The sequence below is a fragment of the Cervus canadensis genome, chromosome 4, assembly GCF_019320065.1.
Source record: "Cervus canadensis isolate Bull #8, Minnesota chromosome 4, ASM1932006v1, whole genome shotgun sequence".
NCBI classification, from domain to species: Eukaryota; Metazoa; Chordata; class Mammalia; order Artiodactyla; family Cervidae; genus Cervus; species Cervus canadensis.
The window spans coordinates 50,548,216-50,573,700 of NC_057389.1; the positions used below are offsets into that span (position 1 = coordinate 50,548,216).

Below are 25,485 nucleotides of genomic sequence, written 5' to 3' on the forward strand. Positions count from 1 at the left end.
CTTTGCAGTAAGGAATATTTGGCAGCTTTATATTTTGTAAAAAAACCAAAAACCAAAATCTGCCTGCCTTTCATCATGAATGTTTTTTTCTATCTAGTTGTGAAATCTCTTGAGAGAAAAGAAACATTTCCCTTGTGAAAGTGTGACAGTGAACATCCTTGGAGACAAATCATTGTGCACAATTAATGACTTTGTGATTAACTTGTGCTTTTCTTCTCTGCTCCCCTCCATTTAATCTGGGTAATCAAGAATCAACCCAGCCTTATCTATTGCAAAGACAGTTGCCCACTGAAAAATAATGATTCCATCTGTCCTGGGTTCAGAATCTTTTAGAGCCTCAAAGAACACATCAGCTCAAAAGACCCACAGTGTGTTTTTATCAGAGAATCAGAATGGCAGATGACCTTGGAGGTTGCCAGGCATGGAGTGAGTAAATAAAATAGCCTGGGTCCTGGGATCATACCTCTGTTCTCAGAGCAGTGATGCACTCTGTGACTTCAGTGAATTGTTTCTGCACCTTCAGGTGTGACACCACATCCATTCCTGGGAGAGGGGACCAGGATGAATGAAGCCAGATTTCCAAGACATCCTGTGGCCCTTTTGTGAGTTAACTCCTCAGAGGTGAAAGTATCAATTTCAGTTGACAGTTCAGAGGGTTCAGAAACAAAAAACATGCTTTGAAGGTCCTAAGTTGCCTTACTTAGGGATAAAATGGAGGGTGAATCAATAGCTGTAGCTTCCTCTCAACAATTGCAGTTTGTTTATTACTATGATTCTGTTTTCAGGTCTGACCCAAGTTATTACATTAGGGCAGGATTTATCCTGTATTTCCCAGAAAACTAAGAAGTCTTGTAAAAACTGTGGCCCAAAGGCCACAGAGCTCACAGATTCATGCCAGGAAGTCAGAGCCGCCCAGCCAAAACTGCCCTTAATTGCTACAGCTCCAAGAAGTGAAAGCTGCAGTTTCTAGGGAAATTAATGTTTAATGATAAGCCAAGTGCTTAAAAGAGTTCAAGATGCAATAAATACTCCACAGAGGCAAGTTTATCCCCTTAACCCCCAATTTTTGCTTCCATTTCGGAGATATCCACTAAAGCCGGGTGAACTGTTTATTTTTTTCTAGAGTCTTCTTTCATTCACAAACTTTGCAATCAGTGATTGAGAGTCTAACTTTGATCCCCCCTGTTGGTTATTCTACTATGATTTCAGTCTTGGTCAGATGATGTCATTCATGCGTGTGAATGTGCTCCTATAGGCGACTCATTTGTAATGACAGCTGTGTAACACACCAGTGACTTCACACTTAGACCACTCATCTGCTTCACGTGCCTTGACGGTTATTGCATAGTGTCCTGAAAGCCTCAAGAGAAAATGTATATATTCAAGAGAGCAGAGCAGTGGAAGTTAGGAGGGAAATGGGAAGAAAGAGAAAAAACTTCTTTTCAATATAGAGATTGGATTTTGAGTCAACCCCCAAAGGGTTTTAAGACCCAGGCTTTGATTTTGTTGTTCCAAAAAGCTGACTTCTTAACTATTTAGTAGTTAATCTCAAATGCTTCTGCCAGGTTCTCTTGTTATACCTGGAAAATTTGGAGGAGAAATGACTGGCCCAAGGTCTGACAAGTCATCAGACTCCAAACCAGAAAGCCATGGTTCCCCTGGTGTCTGGTGCGATGTGAGCATCTCTGCTCTGGAGCTCCAGGGCTATCTCACTCAGTGAAACCATGTCCTTGCCCATCTGTGTGGGAGGCCACCTGGGGAGGCACTTCCAACACACAGAGGGTGGGCCTGAGTGCAAGAAGGAAGGACGTCCAGATCCCAGCTTTGCCACTTTGATAGCAACCTGAGATGCTGCCACAGTTCTCTGAACTTCTGGTGGATAATGAGGCCAGCCTTGAACGGGCACTGTAAGTGGGCCAGAGTCAAGTGTGACTTATAAAGACAATTATATAGATTAACTTTGGGGCTTTCTACTTTGACGAGTGGAGTATGAAATCTGTTAATAAGAGGAAGATATGGGTTGCTGGGGCAAAACAAAAGGGACCTTTTAGAGGCTGCAGGGAGAAGGACATGAGGAGAGATGGAGCAGCAGGGAGAGTGTGTGGAGAAAATTTGAAGAGAAGACTGACATGCTTAGTGGTGGACTTAGTTTAAATTTTGTTGTGTGGAATAGGGTGTCATGCTGTCCTCCTTTCTGTGTGATACCTTCAGTTAAAAAACCCATTCATTACTAAGCTTTTAAAATCAGATGTGTGTGTGTGTGTGCATGTGCATGTATGTATTAATAAGGGAAGCAGTGATGTTCTGAGATAGGCCAGGGCTCTAGGCAGGCAAGAGGCTGGTGTCAGAACGCAGGAAGTATGTCTGCAGCATGTATAACATATGCAGTGACCCTGGCACATTGTCATGTCACATGCATGGTCCTCAGTCAAGAGGACTGAGGTAACTGTAGAGATTCTCTGATTATCATTTAATAGACTCAGATAAACAATAAACCAAATGTTTATTACATTTACCATGTGCCTGGTACTGTGTTAGGCCCAACAGTGGATGTGACTCAGTATATGCTTGCTGTTGTTGTTCTTCAGTCTCTAAGTCATGTCTGACTCTGCAACCCCATGGACTGCAGCATGTCAGGCCCCTCTGTCCTCGACTCTCTCCTGGAGTTTGCTCAAATGCATGTTCATCGAGTTGGTGATGCCATCCAACCATCTCATCTTCTGTTGTCCCTTTTTCCTCCTGCCCTCAATCTTTCCCAGATTCCAGTGATTCAGCTCTTTGCATCAGGTGGCCAAAGGATTGGAGCTTCAGCTTCAGCATCAGTCCTTCCAATGAATATTCAAGGTTGATCTTCAGGATTGATTGGTTTGATCTCCTTGCTGTCCAAGGGACTCTCAAGAGTCTTCTCCAGCACCACAATTTGAAAGCATCCATTTTTCAGTGCTCAGCCTTCTTTATGGTTCAGCTCTCACAACCATACATGACTACTGGAAAAACCATAGCTTTGACTATATGAACTATACTATCTGTTTCTGCACCGGTCTATCTCTGTAGCCACACTCTTACACACAAACCTAAATTCCCTGATGTAGAGAAGCTTATGCTACAGAGGGGAGGCAATGAAAATCACATGAGGATGTTGAGATCCCAAGTGTCTCACACAGACAAGAATTTCTAGTGGCTATTATTTTTGGTTAAGTTGGGCAACCTTCTGAAGGCTCCTCATCTCCCACAGTAAAGTTAAATTCCTTTCCACAGAATACAAGGCCTATGTGACCTGGCCCTCGGTGACCTTTATGATTTCATCTCCAAGCCCTCTTCACTTCCTCAGCCACCCTGATCTCTTCCTTGTTCAGTTTTCAGAAACAGAGGAAGTCCCCTACAGTAAGTTCCCTACATACGAATGAGTTCTGTTTCAGGAGCACATTTGTTAAGTCCAATGTGTTCGTAAGTCCAACAGTTAGCCTAGGTGCCTAACTAACACAGTGGGTTATATAATACTGTAATAGGTTTATCATACTTTCACACAAACAATACATAAAAAACAAGCACAAAAAGAAAACATTTTTAGTTTTACAGTATTTTCCCTTAACAAGTATAGAAGTACAGTCCTGGCATACTGGGGCTGGCATCCAGTGAACAGGCAAGAAGAGTTACTGACTGGAGAAGGGTGGGGAGGTGAGAGAGCTGAAGGATGGTCAGCAATAGGGGATGGAGGGCAAACTGCAATTTCACTCACACCTGGTGCCGATGGAACATACGTTTGCATCTTTAAACATTCACAACTTGAAGGTTCATATGTAGGGGATTTACTGTATTACCTCTGCCTCAGGACCTTTACTTGCTGCTCCTTGCTTAGAACATCTTTCCCTCCCTATCCAAATAGGGATAGAACTCTCTCAGTTCTTTCAAGAATCTACTTGTGTGCTATCTTATCAGAGACTCCTTCCTTGACCACTAACTATGTCAGCAACCCTTAGCTCCATCGCTTGACACCTTATCCTGAACGTTTTCTTCACAGCTCCTGGCATCACATTATCATCTAAAGCAAGGCAAGAGGAGGGAAGGGGCAGTTATAAAATTTTTTGGAGGGCAGTTTACCCAGAAGTCTCCAGCAGATTTCCACATTTACTTAAATGGCGAGAAATCTAACTTTATATCCCCTGGTATATCCTAGCAGCAAGAGTAGCTACAGAAGTAACTGTTTAAGCTTCCCACCTCACATAGAGCTTCCCAGGTGGTGCTCATGGTAAAAAACCCGCCTGCCAATGCAGGAGACATAAGAGATGCGGGTTTGATCCCTGGGTTGGGAAGATTCCCTGGAGGAGGGGATGGCAATCCATCTCTAGTATTCTTGCCTGGAGAATCCCATGGAGGGGAGCCTAAAGGGCTTCAGTTCACAGGGTTGCAAAGAGTCAGACAAGACTGCAGGGACTTAGCTCACACATACCTCACATAGGTATGGGTGTTGATTTAAGAAATGTACAACATGAGAGTTAAATTTTACTTGGGGCAAAATGAAGACTGCAGCCTGGGAGACAGCACCTTGGATAGCTCTGAGAAACTGCTCTAGGAAGGAGGGGGGAAGGTCAGTATATGTAAGATTTTGGTGAAGGGGGAGTACATGCAATCAGGCATAAATTTTTCCAGAAGGTTTCTGCTAGTCTCATGACACTTTCTGCTAGTCATGAGGAACCTTCATCACTATGAAAGATTTTAATGTTTATTTTAGACATAAGGAGATACAGGAATTGGGCTCATAAACCAGCTCGTGAAAATATACTACCTATCTGAAGATCTGTCCTGCCAGATTTCCCCACTGCCTGAACACAGAGTGCCTCATTCCTGATCTCCACCCTGAACTCCTTTCCAGGGGTACTGGAAATCAGCAGCTGCAGCAGCACATAGTATTTTTTTTTTTTTTAGCAGCACATAATTTAATCCTTGTAGAGCTAGATGGCAAGAGCCCATGGCAAGTGCCAATTTGTAGTTGACATGAGCAAGGGACAAAGAGGTTTGAAACAAAAGCTGTATTAGATGACCAACTTGTCATTCATAGTCATTATTATTTTTTTTTAACTATATTTTGCAGATGGAAGCCTTAGGATGTGTTGCTTTCCACAGGCCTACATGCAGTGGTGGCAGAGCCAACATTGGCTAGTGTGTTCTGCTCTCTGAGCCTGGAGTCTGAGGTGTTAACTGCTGTAGTGCTCTATGTCATTTCACCGATGATGACCATTTATACAAATTTGTTCAGTTGAGTTCAGTTCACTCACTCAGTCATGTCCAGCTCTTTGTGACTCCATGGATTCTGGCACGCCAGGCTTCCCTGTCCATCACCAACTCCAAGAGCTTACTCAGACTTATGTCCATTGAGTCGGTGATGCCATCCAACCATCTCATCCTCTGTCGTCCCCTTCTCCTCCCACCTTCAATCTTTCCCAGCATCAGGGTCTTTTCATGTGAGTCAGTTCTTTGCATCAGGTGACCATCAGGTATCAGGTACTGGAGTTTCAGCATCAGTCCTTCCAATGAATATTCAGGACTGATTTCCTTTAGGATGGACTGGTTGGATCTCCTTGCTGTTCAAGGGAGTCTCAAGAGTCTTCTCCAACACTACAGTTCAAAAGTATCAGTTCGTCAGTGCTCAGCTTTATTTATAGTCCAGTTCTCACATCCATACATGACTACTGGAAAAACCATAGTTTTGACTAGATGGACCTTCATTGTCAAAGTAATGTCTCTGCTTTTTAATATGCTGTCTAGGTTGGTCATAATTTTTCTTCCAAGGAGTAAGCGTCTTTTAATTTCATGGCTGCAGTCACCATCTGCAGTGATTTTGGAGAAGTCATCAAACTTGATATAAGTTCACTGTGGAGTCATTTCCTTTTTAAAGGTAGATTCTTAAGAAAAACATTACATACTGATTTGCTCAGCTTTTCCCTCTCCTGTCCATCCTTCAATAATTTGCTTAAAAGCTGTGAAATATTCAAAAGAATATAGATGATGAGAGAAACAAATCATAATCAATGATTATTGATGAAGGGAAGGAGGAGAGAGGATGAGAAGTAGGAAAGAGGGAAGAAGGGAAAGAGAGAGACAGGTGAGCCCTAAGGGTGATGACTCATTTTTTAAAATTAATTTTTATTGGAGTTGAGTTGCATTACAATGTGTTAGTTTTTACTGTACAGCAAGGAGAATCAGATATATATGTGTGTGTGTGTGTGTGTGTGTGTATTTGTGTATATATACATCTCCTTGTATACATATATGTATCTCCTCCCTTTTTTGAATTTCCTTTCCATTTAGGTCACTACAGAGCATTGAACAGAGTTCCTTGTGCTCCACAGTAGGTTCTCCTTAGTGATCTATTTTGTATATCATATCAATAGGGTGTATATGTCAATCCCAATCTCCTAATTCCTCCCACCTCCCTACCCCACCCCCACCTTTCTCTCTTGGTATCTGTAAGTTTGTTTTCTGTGTCCTCACTGAATGAAAATTTCTGCTCATCCAGGGTAATTTGAAAGCCAAAAAGCCAAGAACTCCAAGTCCTCCATTTTGTTAAAAAAACAAGAAGTAGTGAGCCATATTTCTTTTGTCTCATGCTCTTTTTCACCCAGAGCCCGGCATGAGGCATCAGCTAAGTTGTCAGGGCATCTCAACTCCTAGCCCAGTTATATCTGTGGCTAGAATAGCACCAAGCTGCTGGCATTGGATGCTAACTTAGGGGCTGTTTTGATAGAACATCTTTCACTACCCATTGATTGTCTGAAAGATAGGACTCTAGCCAGGATAGTGGGAATAATAAATAATGAAAAAAACACTGAAGCAAGGTCCATTAGGGCTTGGGTCCCAGCTCTGTCACTGTGACCTAAAATAAAAAGAAGAACATAGAAAAAGACTCTTTCAATCTCTGGGCATGAGTTTCTTCATCTCTAAAATAGGGGAATTAGGATAAATTATATTGAAGATGCTTCCAGCTCTTATATTCCATCAGTTAGGATTGTTTGTTTTCAGGCAACAGAAACCAACGGAAAACTCAAACAATTGAAGAGAAAGCTCAAGAACCTGCCTTGGAAGGGATGAAAGTGACAAATGTTTTGTGACATGGGAGTAGTAACTGATACGCATTCTATTCCCAGGCTATTTTCAGGGTTATGCTTACTGTCTAGCCAGTAAGCATCAGATTGGCCTATGCTAGGTATTTAAGGCCTCTCTGCAGGGGAAGGACAAGGACCTGCCTGATAATCTCCCAAAATAGTATCATTGGGAAGGAACCATTATTCCAAAAGTTTGTGTGGGCATCTGTACATACTTTGATATGATGTGTGTATATATGAGCATGCATGAATTGAATATCAGTTGTTCTTTGGTACAGCTCTAATCTATGACTTGGAAATGGCGGTGTATTTGGATAGTGGGTAAGGGTCGATTGCGGATCTGTTTCTCTCTACTGTGAAATTAGCAGCAGGAGGAGGACTAGGCATTGGGCAGACAAAAGCAGTAGACGATCATGGTCTGAGTCTGGCTCCTGGTCAAGCAACTTTGGTTCATCAATAAGAACAAAAATTTCCATTTATTGAGCACCTATGATATGCTGGAAATTTTGTGGGATACTCTAAGCCCATTTTTCTTTAATCTTCACAAATTAGGTGTCTGTTTTCCACATTCTTCAGAGAAGCAAATGAGGTTAATTTACATGCACATATCTGGGAGGCATTAATCAGCAAGTCATTTCTTGGCAGCTCTGAACAGGCTTCCCACGCCCCATTCTTCTTCCAGGAAAGTCCTCTTTTAACTGTTGAAGTGTTTTCCTTTAATGTCATATGTTTAGAGTGTCCCGATAGCATTTCTTGGGGAAAATTGATGACATTATGTCCTCAAGGAATAAAGTCATTGACACAAACTCTAATGTCTCTTTGTCCTCCACCTGTTTCTAAAAACCCTCAGTGGCAATATTTGTACTGACATATTAATATTCCAATTTCCATACCTCGTAATTCAATAAAAACAATGATAGCAACTCTGCAAGGCAGGGGATAACTAGAAATTTTATTGTTTAGTCCTGAAGTAAATCTCTGTTAACAGTGAATTCCAGTTAATTGATGTTCAAATGCAACAGTGCACAGTTCAAATGCACATTGTTTTAATAAATCACCCAAGTTTTCAGGTGCTTTGTCCGTGAGAATAACTTAACATCAGCATCTATGTGCTTAGCAATCCTTGCCAATTGCATTCTGATTTGAAACGTGAAAATGCATTTCCTTGTGCTCCTTGCCACTGCAGTTCTGTAAAACACGTCTGTAGGACCCCAGGCTTGACTAACATCAGTTGGCCTCTGTGGATCTTCTTCACTATTCTTACAGGTTACAGTGACAGTGTTCTGTGTTGTTTCCAAGGGTCTCAGAAAATATTTATTGTTTTATCCCCAAGGCAGTCCTGTCTCCATTACTTTCCACTTTCTTATAGAACAGGATGAAACTGAAAAAGAATGTAATTAAATGTTAAACTCATCAATGATTTTGGCTTGGTGGTGTAGCCGCACCAAAGAGAAGCTCCTGCCAAACTGAATGACTTCTTATTCCTATGTACCATAATCTCTTACATCTTGGTCTTTGCTCAAACTTGTTCTCTGCCTGTCATGACTTTCCTCATTTCACCAGAGACCTTGTTAAAACCCAGATTCCTGAACCTGATACATTAGGTCTGGAATGGAACTGAAGAATTTGCATTTCTAACAAACTGCTTGGTGATGCTGAGGATCCTGGTCTAAAATCATAAATTTGAGTAACCTTGTTCTTGCATCTGTTATGATAAGGATAATTAAAGTGTTTGTGGAAGTCAGTTCTGTATTATTATTTTAAGATGAGGATTTTATTTTTTTTCATTTATTTTTATTAGTTGGAGGCTAATTACTTAAGATGAGGATTTTAAAAATGAGATGTAACCATTCTCAAGGTACAGACGAACATGTACGCATACATGCAAATGTGCAATATATCACTTCCTTCTCAGGAGTAATTGCAAGTGAACTACAGACCATACACCAGGAGGAAACACGAAGTTAAAAATGAGCCTGCCTGTTAGGCTTCTCCAGATAAATGTTGACTCTGAGCTTCCATTATGAAGGCTGCATGAGGGGCAGGTGCTAGAGCGTACAACTCTTCCAAAGTGGGACCTTGATATAAGATCTCCACTCCTGGGATTCCCAAAGGGCCAGAGCTTCAAACTAAGAGGAAACGAGAAATAAACCCAGTGCTCAGGCTCGAACAACACCGAATGATGGGAAAACCAGAATACACAAACATTTCCTTGAAACTTCATAACTGTAAGTTCATCTTTGTGTGGTTTTGTAACCAAAACACAATGCCTATAGGATACGAAATACTTCCGGAGGAGAATTTGATTACAGAAGTCCCAAATTGTTAGTATCCCCAGGTGGTTACAAGAAGAACTGCAGTTTTTCTCTGAAAGAGTGAAGCCTTGAGTCAAGCTCTCCAAAATTGCTTCAAGCGAATTTGTAAGGAATTTGAATTCACAAGCAAGCACATGCACATAAATGTACCCACATGCAATACACATGGAAATAGGCAGCATGGAAAAGAAGAAGAAACAATAGTCAGCAAAATAGTACAAAGACCTTGTATGATTTTGGAATTCCCAATAAGGTAAATAAAGGGACATCCCTGGTGGTCCAGTGTTTAAGAATCCACCTGCCAATGAAGGGGACATAGGTTCAATCCCTGGTCTGAGAACTAAGATTCTACATGTCGCAGGATGACTAAGCTTATGCACGACAGCTCCGAGCCCTTGTGCTACAACTACTGAAGCCTGCATGCCTAGAGCCTATGCTCCACAACAAGAGAAGCCACTGCAGTGAGAAGCCTCCATAATGAACTGGAGAGTAGCCCCTGCTTGCTGCAACTAGACAAAGCCTTCACATAGCAATGAAGATGCAGCACAGCCAAAAATAAATAAATACTTAAAAAAATTGGAAGACATTTTTAAAAAATGAGGCAAATAAAAAAATAACTCTTTGTAGTATGTTTAAAGAAAAAGTGATTACATGAATCATCATTGTATTTCCCTATTACTTGCAAATAGTAATTTTTCAAACAATATTAGTTGACTGAATGAAGAAAACAGAAAATAACACAACATTTTTACCTGAAATTGAATTTAGAGATAAATTAGACTAAAGTCTTTAAACTTGGAATTCACAGACATTTGGTAACCCATTACTGGGTGGTGGTTGTTCAGTTGCTCAATTGTGTCTAACTCTTTGCGACCCCATGGACTGCAGCACGCCAAGCTTCTCTGTCCTTCACTATCTCCTGAAGTGTTATTTTCAACAATCATAAAGTTTTAGGTTTCTTATATGCCAAAGCAGACCCCCATTCCTGTTCTTCTACTGTCAAGTGACTTAGCAGCTTATTTCAGAATTCTAAATATCTGTAGAATGAAAAGATGTGTACCAAGGACCAACAAAGAGCCTAGACAATTCAGAAGTTCCCTTAAATATTTAAGTTTGTGAAAGGTTAACATTTTGAGTGATACAAGATGCTCTACCAGGCTTAGAGAAGGTATAGGATTACTAACCTAGGAACTTCTAGAGGTAAGTGACTCCTTGATGCCAACTGATAGTTGCTGGGAGAACATAATTAACTACTGTCTTCTAACACTGGATTTTGACGATCTCTATTACAGAAGCAGTTTTCTGTTGTCCCCTTCTCCTCCTGCCTTCAATCTTTCCCAGCATCAAGGTCTTTTCTAATGAGTCAGCTGTTCACATCAAGTGGCCAAAGTATTGGAGCCTTAGCTTCAGTATCAGTCCTTCCAATTTATATTCAGGGTTGATTTCCTTTAGGATTGACTGGTTTGATCTCCTTGCAGTCCAAGGGACTCTCAAGAGTCTTCTCCAGCACCACAATTCAAAAACATCAATTCTTCAGTGCTCAACCTTCTTTATGGTCCAATTCTCACATCCGTACATGACTCCTGGAAAAACCATAGCTTTTACTGGGTTTCAGGGGGTCTTTGAACTTATGGATCATAAAATTTGCATTTTTCTGAAGAAGGGATCCACAAACATCATTATATATATATAAAGGATTTGTGATCTCAATAAAGGATATAGAAAGATTTTTTCTATGTTTTTCCAAGATTAAGGATCCACTGTCACAATTTCACAGGTACGCCTTTATTCTGAGTGTCAATCATACCCCAGGAGAAAAGCTTATCCATTCAAAAATTCCATCTTTAGTCAAGGCACCCAAAGACTGGATTATGAGTATTTCCAATCATTATCTCTCAGCAGATGAGAACATCTCTGAAGTTTCTTAAGCTTCCTCAGTAACTTGTTGTTCTGAAACCTACTCATACTAAATGTTTAAAATTTCTTCTTTGCAAGGACATTACTGTACAGATGTAGATTTTCTCCACTACATTTGGAGGGTTCTAGTCCAGGCATCCAAACCTGCCCCACAGAGATCCTAAGTCTCCCTTCACTCATAAATACACACTTCTTTTGTCAGTGTTTGCATGGGGAGCCAGAACAAGGCTTTGACAATTTTTCACAGTTGGTCAAATGACTCTGAAACACTTATTGAGGCTGTTGACAGTTGAGAATTATCTTTCCCAAAGAGTTATAATCAGTAGGTTTTCCATTAGCATTAGAAATATCTTAAAGGATAAACAGTTTTCCTGCAGGTCTGTTTGAAAGTTTGGTTTGGTAGAAAGAACACAGACTGGGTCTGCCACTTGCCAGCAATGGGACCTGAGCAAATCACTTCAACTTTCAGCTTCTTATTGTTAAGTAAAATGGAATCACCTTTAAAATGGATTAGGTATGGTTTTGTGCAAATGTAGGTATTGGAAAAGGCCCTTATTTCATTGAATATTTGATGAAAAATTGCTTTGCTGCAAAAGATTATACACTATAAAAAATGTGTGGTTTGCCCCCGAAACCATTACAAGTGAAATTGTAGAAACTAAATATGGATGATCCACTGTAGAAGGAAAACTGCCGCTCATCTCACACAGGCTTGTTGTAAGGGGGTGAACAAGTTATAATGACTGAGGTTGAGGCGAAGTTTTAGTTACCTATGTAGCCAAGCTCTATCAGTTACCACTTGTGTGTGTTTGACTCAGTTTTTGAACCTCTCTGGGCATCCCCTTCATGTTCTGTAATGTAGAATAGTAATAGTACCCATCTCATAGGTAGTTGTTAGGATCAAATGAGTTACTAAATGTGATGTGTTTAGAAGCTGAAACTCCAGTACTTTGGCCACCTGATGCGAAGAACTGACTCATTCGAAAAGACCTTGATGCTGGGACAGATTGAAGGCAGGAGGAAAAGGGGATGACAGAGGATGAGATGGTTGGATGGCATCACCAACTCGATGGACATGAGTTTGAGCAGACTCCAGGAGTTGGTGATGGACAGGGAAGACTGGCGTGCTACAGTCCATGGAGTCACAAAGAATCAAGACAGGACTGAGCAACTGAACTGAACTGAAGTTCTCAATTAGTACTATTTTTATTGTGACTGTCTACTGAAAAAAAAAAAAAAAAGCATATCCTGAGAGTTGTGAATCAAACTTTATTTGGGACAAAGTGAGGACACAGTCTGAGAGACGGCACCTCAGATAACTCTGAGGAACTGCTTCGAAGAGGTAAGGGAAAGGTCAGTATTATACATGATTTTAGTGAAGGAGGGCACGTGCAGTCAAACATACATTTTGGCAGAAGCTTGCTGCTAATCACGAGAAGCAGATGTCACTAATAATGATGTTAGTGCTTTTCTAGATATGAGGAGATGTAGGAATTGAGCTCATAAAATTGTCTCCTGAAAATATCTCATATCTAAAGACTTGTTCTTCTGGTTTTTCCCTGAGCACAGAGAGCCTCATTCCTGATCTCCTACCTAAACGCTGGATGTGTGGAAATCAGTGGCTTCAGTGCCTAGTGTTGTAGAGGCAGATGGCACATGCCCATATTTTTGTTGGCATGACCATTATGATTCATGCTTATCAGGCTTATTAGAGGTTTTGAGATTTACAGATGATCAGTGGTATTTTAAAAATTAATTTATACTAAACAACTAGGTTGGCACCCAACACAGAACAGGTGCTCAGTTCTGATTGAGTGAATCCCCTGTTCAGTATAGGGCAAGCTCTTGAAAGCTTTGAGGTGAAGTGAAAGTGTTAGTGGCTCAGTTGTGTCCAACTCTTTGCAACCTGATAGTCTGTCCATGAAATTTTGTAGGCAGGAATACTGAAGTGGGTTGTCACTCCCTTCTCCAGGGTATCTTCCCAACCCAGGGATCAAACTGGGGTCTCCCTCATTGCAGGTAGACTCTTTACTGTCTGAGCTACCAGCCTTAGGTATCCTGGAGGTTCTGATGGCCCTGGCTCCTCCCCACCCACCCTTTGCCATCTAATTGTCTTGCAAAGGGAGAGGGGATATAAGAGTCTTGAAAACCACCAGGGTGACTCTGCTGTCAGCCCTGCCTTCATCAGTGAGAAAGCTTTTGGTAGAACAAGAGAGCACAGCTGCAGGAAACAGAGAAGAGGAACTCGATGCATGGTCCCAAAGGGGAAAAGGGAAGCTATCCCTGAGGTGTCAGCAGCCACAAAGCTGCAATGACAGATGCTGGCAGACGTGGGGCTTCTTCAGGTTTGCTGACAGCAGAAGAGGGTTAGATAGCATGTACATGCTCAGTTGTGTCTGACTTTTTGGATACAGTGAGCTGGTAATACGAGTGGTGATAAGTGCTGGTTGTCACTAATACCATCCTGCTCAGGACATAGGATCTTTGAGCATACTTTGGGAACAGATGGCAACTGTACAGCCTGCCACTGTTGAATGGTTTTCATAGCTCACACCTTGGAGTGAAAAGTCCCAGGTTGTTCATTCTACTTACCAGCGGGAAATAACTTTAGTCAAGTGGATACTTTGTATGAATTTCAGTGTCCCCATTCTCCATTGGCTAAGCCACCACCTCGGTTCCGGACTTAGCCCTGTGAGAACTACATCAGACAGTGGCTGACATGTGCTTTACGCACTGTGGAGGGCTAGACCAGTGGTCTGCTGTGACCCAGAGAGTTGGGTCTTCTCTAGATACCTCTGCCTCTTCATTCAGGGGAGATGCTGGCTAGTGGTTCAGAGAAGGAAGACCTACATCAGTGGTCCCTAAGTTCAGTTCAGTTCAGTCGCTCAGTTGTATCCAACTCTCTGTGACTCCATGGACTGCAACATGTCAGGCTTTCCTGTCCATCATCAGCTTCCGGAGTTTACTCAAATTCATGTTCTTTGAGCCGGTGATGCTATCCATCCATCTCATCCTCTGTCGTCCCCTTCTTCTCCCGCCTTCAATCTTTCCCAGCATCAGGGTCTTTTCCAATGACTCAGTTCTTTGCATTAGCTGGCAAAGTTTTGCAGTTTCAGCTTCAGCATCAGTCCTTCCAATGAATATTCAGGACTGATTTCCTTTAGGATAGACTGGTTAGACCTCCTTGCAGTCCAAGGGACTCTCAAGAGTCTTCTCCAACACCACAGTTCAAAAGCATCAATTTTTCGGCACTCAGCTTTCTTTTTTTTTTTTTTTTTCATTTATTTTTATTAGTTGGAGGCTAATCACTTAACAATACTGCAGTGGGTCTTGTCATACATTGACATGAATCAGCCATAGATTTACATGGATTCCCCATCCCGATCCCCCCTCCCACCTCCCTCTCTACCCAGTCCCTCTGGGTCTTCCCAGTGCACCAGGCCCAAGCACTTGTCTCATGCATACAACCTGGGCTGGTGATCTGTTTCACCCTATATAATATACATGTTTTGATGCTGTTCTCTCGAAGCAACCCACCCTCGCCTTCTCCCACAGAGTCCAAAAGTCTGTTCTGTACATCTGTGTCTCTTTTTCTGTTTTGCATATAGGGTTATCATTACCATCTTTCTAAATTCCATATATATGTGTTAGTATGCTGTAATGTTCTTTATCTTTCTGGCTTACTTCACTCTGTATAATGGGCTCCAGTTTCATCCATCTCATTAGAACTGGTTCAAATGAATTCTTTTTAACGGCTGAGTAATATTCCATGGTGTATATGTACCACAGCTTCCTTATCCATTCATCTGCTAATGGGCATCTAGGTTGCTTCCATGTCCTGGCTATTATAAACAGTGCTGTGATGAACATTGGGGTGCACGTGTCTCTTTCAGATCTGGTTTCCTCAGTGTGTATGCCCAGAAGTGGGATTGTGGGTCATATGGCAGTTCTATTTCCAGTTTTTTAAGAAATCTCCACACTGTTCTCCATAGCGGCTGTACTAGTTTGCATTCCCACCAACAGTGTAAGAGGGTTCCCTTTTCTCCACACCTCTCCAGCATTTATTGCTTGTAGACTTTTGGATAGCAGCCATCCTGACTGGCGTGTAATGGTACCTCCTTGTGGTTTGATTTGCATTTCTCTAATAATGAGTGTGTTGAGCATCTTTTCATGTGTTTGTTAGCCATCTGTATGTCTTCTTTGGAGAAATGTCTGTTTAGTTCTTTGGCCCATTTTTTGATTGGGTCATTTATTTTTCTGGAATTGAGCTTCAGGAGTTGCTTGTATATTTTTGAGATTAATCCTTTGTCTGTTGCTTCATTTGCTATTATTTCTCCCAATCTGAGGGCTGTCTTTTCACCTTGCTTATAGTTTCCTTTGTTGTGCAAAAGCTTTTAAGTTTCATTAGGTCCCATTTGTTTAGTTTTGCTTTTATTCCCAATTCTGGGAGGTGGGTCATAGAGGATCTTGCTGTGATTTATGTCGGGGAGTGTTTTGCCTATGTTCTCCTCTAGGAGTTTTATAGTTTCTGTTCTTACATTTAGATCTTCAATCCATTTTGAGTTTATTTTTGTGTATGGCATTAGAAAGTGTTCTAGTTTCATTCTTTTACAAGTGGTTGACCAGTTTTCCCAGCACCACTTGTTAAAGAGGGTGTCTTTTTTCCATTGTATATCCTTGCCTCCTTTGTGAAAGATAAGGTGTCCATAGGTTCGTGGATTTATCTCTGGGCTTTCTATTCTGTTCCATTGATCTATATTTCTGTCTTTGTGCCAGTACCATACTGTCTTGATGACTGTGGCTTTGTAGTAGAGTCTGAAGTCAGGCAGGTTGATTCCTCCAGTTCCATTCTTCTTTCTCAAGATGACTTTGGCTATTCGAGGTTTTTTGTATTTCCATACAAATTGTGAAATTCTTTGGTCTAGTTCTGTGAAAAATACCGTTGGTAGCTTGATAGGGATTGCATTGAATCTATAGATTGCTTTGGGTTGAATAGCCATTTTGACAATATTGATTCTTCCAATCCATGAACACGGTATGTTTCTCCATCTGTTTGTGTCCTCTTTGATTTCTTTCATCAGTGTTTTATAGTTTTCTATGTATAGGTCTTTTGTTTCTTTAGTGATATACTCCTAAGTATTTTATTCTTTTTGTTGCAATGGTGAATGGTATTGTTTCCTTAATTTCTCTTTCTGTTTTCTCATTGTTAGTGTATAGGAATGCAAGGGATTTCTGTGTGTTAATTTTGTATCCTGCAACTTTACTATATTCGTTGATTAGCTCTAGTAATTTTCTGGTAGAGTCTTTAGGGTTTTCTATGTAGAGGATCATGTCATCTGCAAACAGCGAAAGTTTTACATCTTCTTTTCCTATCTGGATTCCTTTTACTTCTTTTTCTGCTCTGATTGCTGTGGCCAAAACTTCCAACACTATGTTGAATAGTAGTGGTGAGAGTGGGCACCCTTGTCTTGTTCCTGATTTCAGGGGAAATGCTTTCAATTTTTCACCATTGAGGGTGATGCTTGCTGTGGGTTTGTCATATATAGCTTTTTATTATGTTGAGGTATGTTCCTTCCATTCCTGCTTCTGGAGAGTTTTAATCATAAATGGTGTTGAATTTTGTCCAAAGGCTTTCTCTGCATTCTATTGAGACAATCATATGGTTTTTATCTTTCAATTTGGTAATGTGGTATATTACATTGATTGCTTTGTGGATATTAAAGAATCCTTGCATTCCTGGGATAAAGCCCACTTGGTCATGGTGTATGATTTTTTTAATATGTTGTTGGATTCTGTTTGCTAGAATTTTGTTAAGGATTTTTGCATCTATGTTCATCAGTGATATTGGCCTGTAGTTTTCTTTTTTTGTGACATCTTTGTCTGGTTTTGGAATTAGGGTGATGGTGGCCTCATAGAATGAGTTTGGAAGTTTACCTTCTTCTGCAATTTTCTGGAAGAGTTTGAGTAAGGTAGGTGTTAGCTCTTCTCTAAATTTTTGGTGAAATTCAGCTGTGAAGCCATCTGGTCCTGGGCTTTTGTTTGCTGGAAGATTTCTGATTACAGTTTCGATTTCCTTGCTTGTAATGGGTCTGTTAAGATCTTCTCTTTCTTCCTGGTTCAGTTTTGGAAAGTTATACTTTTCTGAGAATTGGTCCATTTCTTCCAAGTTGTCCATTTTATTGGCATAGAGCTGCTGGTAGTAGTCTCTTATGATCCTTTGTATTTCAGTGTTGTCTGTTGTGATCTCTCCATTTTCATTTCTAATTTTGTTAATTTGGTTCTTCTCCCTTTGTTTCTTAATGAATCTTGCTAATGGTTTGTCAATTTTGTTTATTTTTTCAAAAAACCAGCTTTGAGCTTGGTTGATTTTTGCTATGGTCTCTTTAGTTTCTTTTGCATATATTTCTGCCCTAATTTTTAAGATTTCCTTTCTTCTACTAACCCTGGGGTTCTTCATTTCTTCCTTCTCCAGTTGCTTTAGGTGTAGAGTTAGGTTATTTGTTTGACTTTTTTCTTGTTTCTTGAGGTAAGCCTGTAATGCTATTAACCTTCCCCTTAGCACTGCTTTTACAGTGTCCCGTAGGTTTTGGATTGTTGTGTTTTCATTTTCATTCATTTCTATACATATTGTGATTTCTTTCTTGATTTCTTCTATGATTTGTTGGTTATTCAGAAGCATGTTATTTAGCCTCCATATGTTTGAATTTTTAATAATATTTTTCCTGTAATTGAGATCTAATCTTACTGCACTGTGGTCAGAAAAGGTGACTGGAATGATTTCAATTTTTGTGAATTTTCCAAGACTAGATTTATAGCCCAGGATGTGATCTATTCTGGAGAAGGTTCCATGTGCACTTGAGAAAAAGGTGAAGTTGATTGTTTTGGGGTGAAAGTCCTATAGGTAGCAGTTAGGTCTAGCTGGTCCATTGTGTCATTTAAAGTTTGTGTTTCCTTGTTAATTTTCTGTTTAGTTGATCTATCCATAGTTGTGAGTGGGGTATTAAAGTCTCCCACTATTATTGTGTTACTATTAATTTCCTCTTTCATACTCATTAGCATTTGCCTTACATGTTGTGGTGCTCCTATGTTGGGTGCATATTTATTTATAACTGTTATATCTTTTTCTTGGATTGATCCTTTGATCATTATGTAGTGTCCTTCTTTGTCTCTTTTCACAGCCTTTATCTGAAAGTCTATTTTATCTGATATGAGTATTGCGACTCCTGCTTTCTTTTGGTCTCCATTTGCGTGAAATATTTTTTTCCAGCCCTTCACTTTTAGTCTGTATGTGTCCCTTGTTTTGAGGTGGGTCTCTTGTAGACAGCATATATAGGGGTCTTGTTTTTGTATCCATTCAGCCAGTCTTTGTCTTTTGGTTGGGGCATTCAACCCATTTACATTTAAGGTAATTATTGATAGGTATGGTCCCATTGCCATTTACTTTGTTGTTTTGGGTTCACGTTTATACAACCTTTCTGTTTCCTGTCTAGAGAAGATCCTTTAGCATTTGTTGAAAAGTTGGATTGGTGGTGCTGAATTCTCTCAGCTTTTGCTTGTCTGTAAAGCTTTTGAATTCTCCTTCATATCTGAATGAGATCCTTGCTGGGTACAGTAATCTAGGTTGTAGGTTATTCTCTTTCATTACTTTAAGTATGTCCTGCCATTCCCTTCTGGCCTGGAGGGTTTCTATTGATAGATCAGCTGTTATCCTTACGGGAATCCCTTTGTGTGTTATTTGTTGTTTCTCCCTTGCTGCTTTTAATATTTGTTCTTTGTGTTTGATCTTTGTTAATTTGATTAATATGTGTCTTGGGGTGTTTCACCTTGGGTTTATCCTGTTTGGGACTCTCTGGGTTTCTTGGACTTGGGTGGCTATTTCCTTCCCCATTTTAGGGAAGTTTTCAGCTATTATCTCCTCGAGTATTTTCTCATGGCCTTTCTTTTTGTCTTCTTCTTCTGGGACTCCTATGATTCGAATGTTGGGGTGTTTCACATTGTCTCAGAGGTCCCTGAGGTTGTCTTCATTTCTTTTGATTCTTTTTTCTTTTTTCCTCTCTGCTTCATTTATTTCCACCATTTTATCTTCTACCTCACTTATCCTATCTTCTGCCTCCGTTATTCTACTCTTGGTTCCCTCCAAAGTGTTTTTGATCTCATTCATTGCATTATTCATTTTTAATTGACTCTTTTTTATTTCTTCTAGGTCTTTATTAAACATTTCTTGCATCTTTTCAATCTTTGTCTCCAGGCTATTTATCTGTAACTCCATTTTGTTTTCAAGATTTTGGATCATTTTTATTATCATTATTCTAAATTCTTTTTCAGGTAGATTCCCTATCTCCTCCTCTTTTGTTTGACTTCGTGGGCATTTTTCATGTTCCTTTACCTGTTGGGTATTTCTTTGCCTTTTCATCTTGTTTAGATTGCTGTGTCTGGAGTGGGCTTTCTGTATTCTGGAGGTCTGTGATTCCTTTTTATTGTGGAGGTTTCACCCAGTGGATGGGGTTGGACAATTGGCTTGTCAAGGTTTCCTGGTTAGGGAAGCTTGCGTCGGTGTTCTGGTGCATGGAACTAGATTTCTTCTCTCTGGAGTGCAATGGAATGCCCAGTAATGAGTTTTGAGATGGGCCTATGTGTTAGGTGTGACTTTGGGTAGCCTGTATGTTGATGCTCAGGGCTATGTTCCTGCATTGCTGGAGAATTTGCGTGGTATGTCTTGCTCTGAAACTTACTGGCTCTTTGGTGGTGGTTGGTTTCAGTGTAGGTATGGAGGCTTTTGGGTGTTCTCTTATTACTTAATGTTCCATGTAGTCAGGAGTTTTCTGGTGTTCTCAGGTTTTGGGCTTAAGTCTCCTGCCTCTGGATTTCAGTTTTATTCTTCTAGTAGTCTCAAGACTTCTCCAACTATACAGCACTGGTAATAAAACTTCTAGGTTAATGGTGAAAAGATTCTCCACTGTGAGGGACACCCAGAGAGGTTCACAGAGTTACATGAAAAAGAGGAGAGGGAGGAGGGAGATAGAGATGAGCAGGAAGAGAAAAAGGGGGACTCAAGAGGAGAGAGACAGAGCTACGCAGTTGTCTGTTCCCAGAGTTTCTCTGTAGCCCAGACACACACAAAGATTCACAGAATTAGATTGGGAAGAGAAGGGGAAAGGAGGAAATAGAGGTGTTCTGAGGTAGAAAACAGAGAGTCAAAAGTGGGAGAGAGTAATCAACACACTCCTGAGTAAAAATGGGAACTGAATATTGGATTCTTAAATGTCCAAAATTTATATCATGTACTGAAAAACAAAGATTAAAAATCTAGAGTAGAGGTTAGACTCTTAAAAATACAATATTAAAAACAAAAACAAAAAATTTTAGAAATATATATGAAGTTCGGTTTAAAAATAGGGCTTCTCTCTCTTTTTTTTTTTTGCAAGGTTATAGTGAAATGAAAATGAAAATTAAGGAGTAGTAGAGGAGTAATAGAGAACTTTAAAAGAAAATAAGAGAAAAAAAAAAAGAAAAGAAAAAAAACAAGAAAAAAAATTTTTTTCCTAATTAAAAAAATCATAAAAATCTATGAAAATGAAAGTTAAGGAGTAATGGGGGAGTAATAGGGAATTTTAAAAGAAAATAAAAGAGAAAAAAATAAAAGAGAAAAGAAAAGAAAAAAAAAAAGGTAAAAATATATCTAGGAATTTCTCTGGAGCTGTTGCGGTCAGTGTGGGTTCAGTTCAGTTTCGGATAGCTCCTCATTCCAGCTTACACTTCTCAATGTCTATAGGCCCCTTCCGGTGTAGTCTGTGTTATCTACAGTGATTTTAATCTGCTGCACTGGTCCCTTCTGAAGCGGTTCCCTTTGTTTATTTGGCTTCTGTTTGCCGGTCTCTTCAGTGCCTAATTTCCGCCCTGACACAGGGGGGCCGAGGTGGTCTCTTGTTCAGGTTGCTAGTTCCGTCACACTGCGGGGAGGGACAAGCGCTGCTTTCCCCTCTATGCTTCTCAGGCTCCTGGCTGCTCTATATGGAGCGTGCCCAGCGCTGCCCGCAGTTCCAGCCCTCGGGTGTTCCACAAAAGCGTGGACTCGGCTGCACCTGTGTTTTGTGCCTTCCCCGGCCCAAGCAGCTCAGGCAGCCAGGAGCTTGAGGGGCGCACTCTCCCCAGGTGCGTGCACCTTCTCCCCTTCGCGGCCCCAGCCCCAGTCCCCACCTGCGCCAGTCGGGTGCGTGCGCCCTGTGTCTAGCCGCGACCCTCCCGGCAGATGTCGACCATCCAGAATCTCAGGAGGTCTTTGGTTAGAAACTGGAGGCCTGTTTGCAGTGTGGTACGGGATGCGGTCCTTGGAGCCGATCCTGCCCCTTTCCCCTCCCCCCTGCCTCCTGCCTCCGGCGGGGCTGGGCCGTCTGCAGCCGGCTAGCTCCTCTGGACTTGCTCGGTCCCTTTGTTCTGCGAACGGCCGGCAGTGTGTTCGGGCCGGTTAATTTTCTCTCTCTCTTTTGCTGTCCCACAGTTTAAGTTGGTAACTCACAAAAGCTCCCTCCGATTGCCCTCAGGGCACTCAGGCCTGGTCCTTACCCCTAAGCAATGCCGCCCGCTCCTCTGCTTTCCGCTCCCACTTGCTGGTGGCGGATGCGGGCGTCTGGGGTACTTTTCTGCTGGGAGTTGCTTTTAGGCACGTAATCTGTGGGTATTATTTATTTTTCCTCCCAGTTAGGTTGCCCTCTGAGATTCAAAAACTTCCCCCAGACCCGCCAGTGAGAGGGTTTCCCGGTGTTTGGAAACTTCCTCTATTAAGACTCCCTTCCCTGGACGGGTCTCCGTCCCTAGCTCTTTTGTCTCTCTTTTTATCTTTTATATTTTGTCCTACCTCCTTTCGAAGACAATGGGCTGCTTTTCTGGGCGCCTGATGTCCTCAGCTAGCAATCAGAAGTTGTTTTGTGAAGTTTGCTCTGTGTTCCATTGTTCTTTCGATGAATTTGTAGGGGAGAAAGTGGTCTCCCCATCCTACTCCTCAGCCATCTTGGCTCCTCCCCCCTAAGTATAGTTTTAATTTCATAGCTTAACAATTAAGGGTCATACCCTGAAGTCAATACATATACCTGGCATTTCAGTCTAAGCTATTCCATGTACATAGCTGAAATCAATTACAAAGTATGGCCTGACAAATGCTAGGGGAAATTTTTTAAAGTAGTTTTTACAAGTATTAAACTTATCTTGCACCCTGAAGTCATCATACATACAGGGCAAAGTCAGAGCTTTTATATTCAAGTTTATTCTTCATTTAACTTTTAAAACACTAGTATAGTTGAATGTGAAAACAAAAACAAGTAGTGAGCATATTATGATTATAGTCCCTCACTTAATCACTACTGCAAATAAAACACCAGCAGTGAGTGTTATTCACGGGCCCTACTAAGAGGTCTGACACTGAACACCACCCCTAGGATGATATTCATCATCCTCATATGCTTCTCCACTGTAATGGTGCCATCGTTCCTGATTTGGATCAAAGTCCACTAATTCTACCTGGTCCATTTCATCAGTCTCTTCTACCTCCTTCCTCTCAGGCAGAAGTTTTTCCAGGAAGGAGAGTTTATCAGGAGCTCAGGAAAGTTTACCTTAAATTCAATGATTAGGCAACCCTTTTCATATGGCCCATGATAAATTGGCGTGCCTTCATTTAGCACACACTTGATATCTACATGCTTAACAATCTCACCTGGATGAGAAGTGATGACTATGATTCAGTTGTCAAGAGTAGACATTGGCTTCTGGAAGCCACACAATGCCTCAGTCAACTGTATGGCCATACACATGAAAAGTTCTTCTCCTCATCAAGTGAAAACAGCATGATCCTTCTGATCTAAAACAATGATAATATCTCCTGGCTCCAGTCCTGGTTCTCGGTCTCCTTCACCATGGAATGTTACCTTCTGGCCATCTTTCACGCCTTTGTCTATATGAACTTCTAGAATTTTCTTTTCTCAAACTATCTTCCTTCCATTGCAGCTTTTACATCTATCTTTAGGACTGATCCGCTCCCCATGGCCCTGGCACTCCATGCAGACAGACTGAATTTGCTGAACCATTCTAGGTCTTATTTGATGAATTCTTATTTGCATTCCAGTGGACTGGGACAGTATTCTGCCACTCCTTTCTTACCACTTCGGCCTTCACATTTGTCACAGATCACATTCTTTTGCAGAGCTAGTTTTCTTGTTGCACCATTGTATAAATTCTCCTAAGGTTACTATAAGTTGATGCACAACGTTTTTAACCTCTCTCTCTCTGTATCCTGCCTCCTCCTCTGAATAACATATCAAAGATGTCCATGGGGAAGCCAAAACCACCACCTGCTCCACCTTCTTTAATTGCCTGTTCTCCTCCTTTGTCTCATGATTCTCTTTTCTTTGCATCAGAGAGCACTTCATAAGCTTGAGAAATCCGTTTAAATTTCTCACCTTCATTTGGAGTCTTATCAGGGTGGTACTTCAAGGCCAGTTTCCTGTAAGCCTGTTTCAATTCTTCTTGGGTGGCATTGGGTTTGACCCCCAAGACGTCATAGTAAGTGGTCTTTTTCACCATTTTCACCTGCCAATGAGCAGGCCGATGCCAGTGTGGGGGAGTGGGGAGGAGCGCGTTGCTATGCGCGGCTGGGGCAGCCACAGCTCCTCCATCTCTCACTGGGCCCTTGTCTTTGGAATAAACACTTTAAATATGCTTAAGGTACTCTAAGTTACAAATGAAAGAAAACTTGAAGAATTAGTGGAGCAAGAAGGAAGAATAAGAAGACAAGTAGATATTTTATAAGAACTTGTTTGAAATATCATAAATGAAAATTAGGGAAATTAATTTTTTAAATATCAATAAGTGGGCAAACCTTAGCCGAGATAAAGTCAGAGAAATAATTTCTGAAATCAAACACTGGTATTGAGGGATTTACATGGTACACTGCCCAGAGAAAGGGGTAAAAATAATGAGAGAGCTGTTATTAAATAGAGAGATTTGATTAAGTAACTCCAACATATGTCTATCAGAAGCCCCGGGGGGTGGGGGGGAGAAAAAACTGGAGGAATTTCAAATAAGGAGGAGTTAACAGGGTAGTAGTTGAGAATTGATCAAAATTGAAAAAGACACGAAGGGAATTCCCTATGGCCTCGTGGTTAGGATCCCAGGCTTTCACTGCCATGGCCCAAGTTCAGTTCCTGCTCAGGGAACTGAGATCCTGCAACTCCCCCAGTGCAGCCAAAACAAAGAAAAAAAAGGGGAAAAACACTTTAAGAGTTCCCTGGCAGTCCAGTGGTTAGGATTCGACACTTTCACTGCCATGGACCCAGGTTCAATTCCCTGGTCAGGGACCTAAGATCCCACAAGGTACGTAGTGCAGCAAAAACACAACAAATAAACAATGGAGTCCTTGGTTAGAAGACACAGCCTATTAAATTGCTACAACCCAGAGGGTGAAACTACAGAGAACTGAGGTTAAAGGGAATAATTTTAAAAACTATCAGCAAGAAAAACAGTGATTACCAAGGAATCTCAGCTTGACTGATAGCATATTTCTCATTAGCAACAATAGAGCCAGAAGATATGTCTTTGTGACTCCATGGACTATTCAGTCCACAGAATTCTCCAAGCCAGAATACTGGAGTGGGTAGCCTTTCCCTTCTCCAGGCAATCTTCCCAACCCAGGGATCAAACCTAGGTCTCCTGCATTGCAGATAGATTCTTTACCAACTGAGCCACAAGGGAAGCCCAAGAATACTGGAGTGGATAGCCTATCTCTTCTCCAGAGGATCTTCCCGACCCAGTAATTGAACAGGGGTCTCCTGCATTGCAGGCGGATTCTTTATCAACTGAGCTATCAGGGAAGTCCAATATTTTAAAAGTACTAAGGAAAAATAAAACTAGAGTTTTAAAACCATTTCAATTACCCAAGAGCAAGGGCAAAACAAGGATATTTTTAGATAAATAAAATATTTCACCATGCCCAGACTTCTATTTACCTTTTGATATTATAGGACACACACTGACAAGAATAGCAGGAGGGAATATTTGGGATATAAGGAACAATTGTTAACACAAGAAAGAAAGAAATTAATAAGATTTAATTGTAAAACTTCAAAAAAATTAATAATTTTTTTAATTGAAAAGGTAAAACT

The 25,485-nt window shown here is 41.0% G+C and overlaps 1 pseudogene; it reads right to left on the minus strand.

The window, feature by feature from the left end:
* Positions 1–22,735: 22,735 nt before the first annotated feature.
* On the minus strand, positions 22,736–23,908 carry LOC122439201 (annotated as a pseudogene).
* Between the last annotated feature and the right edge of the window lie 1,577 nt (positions 23,909–25,485).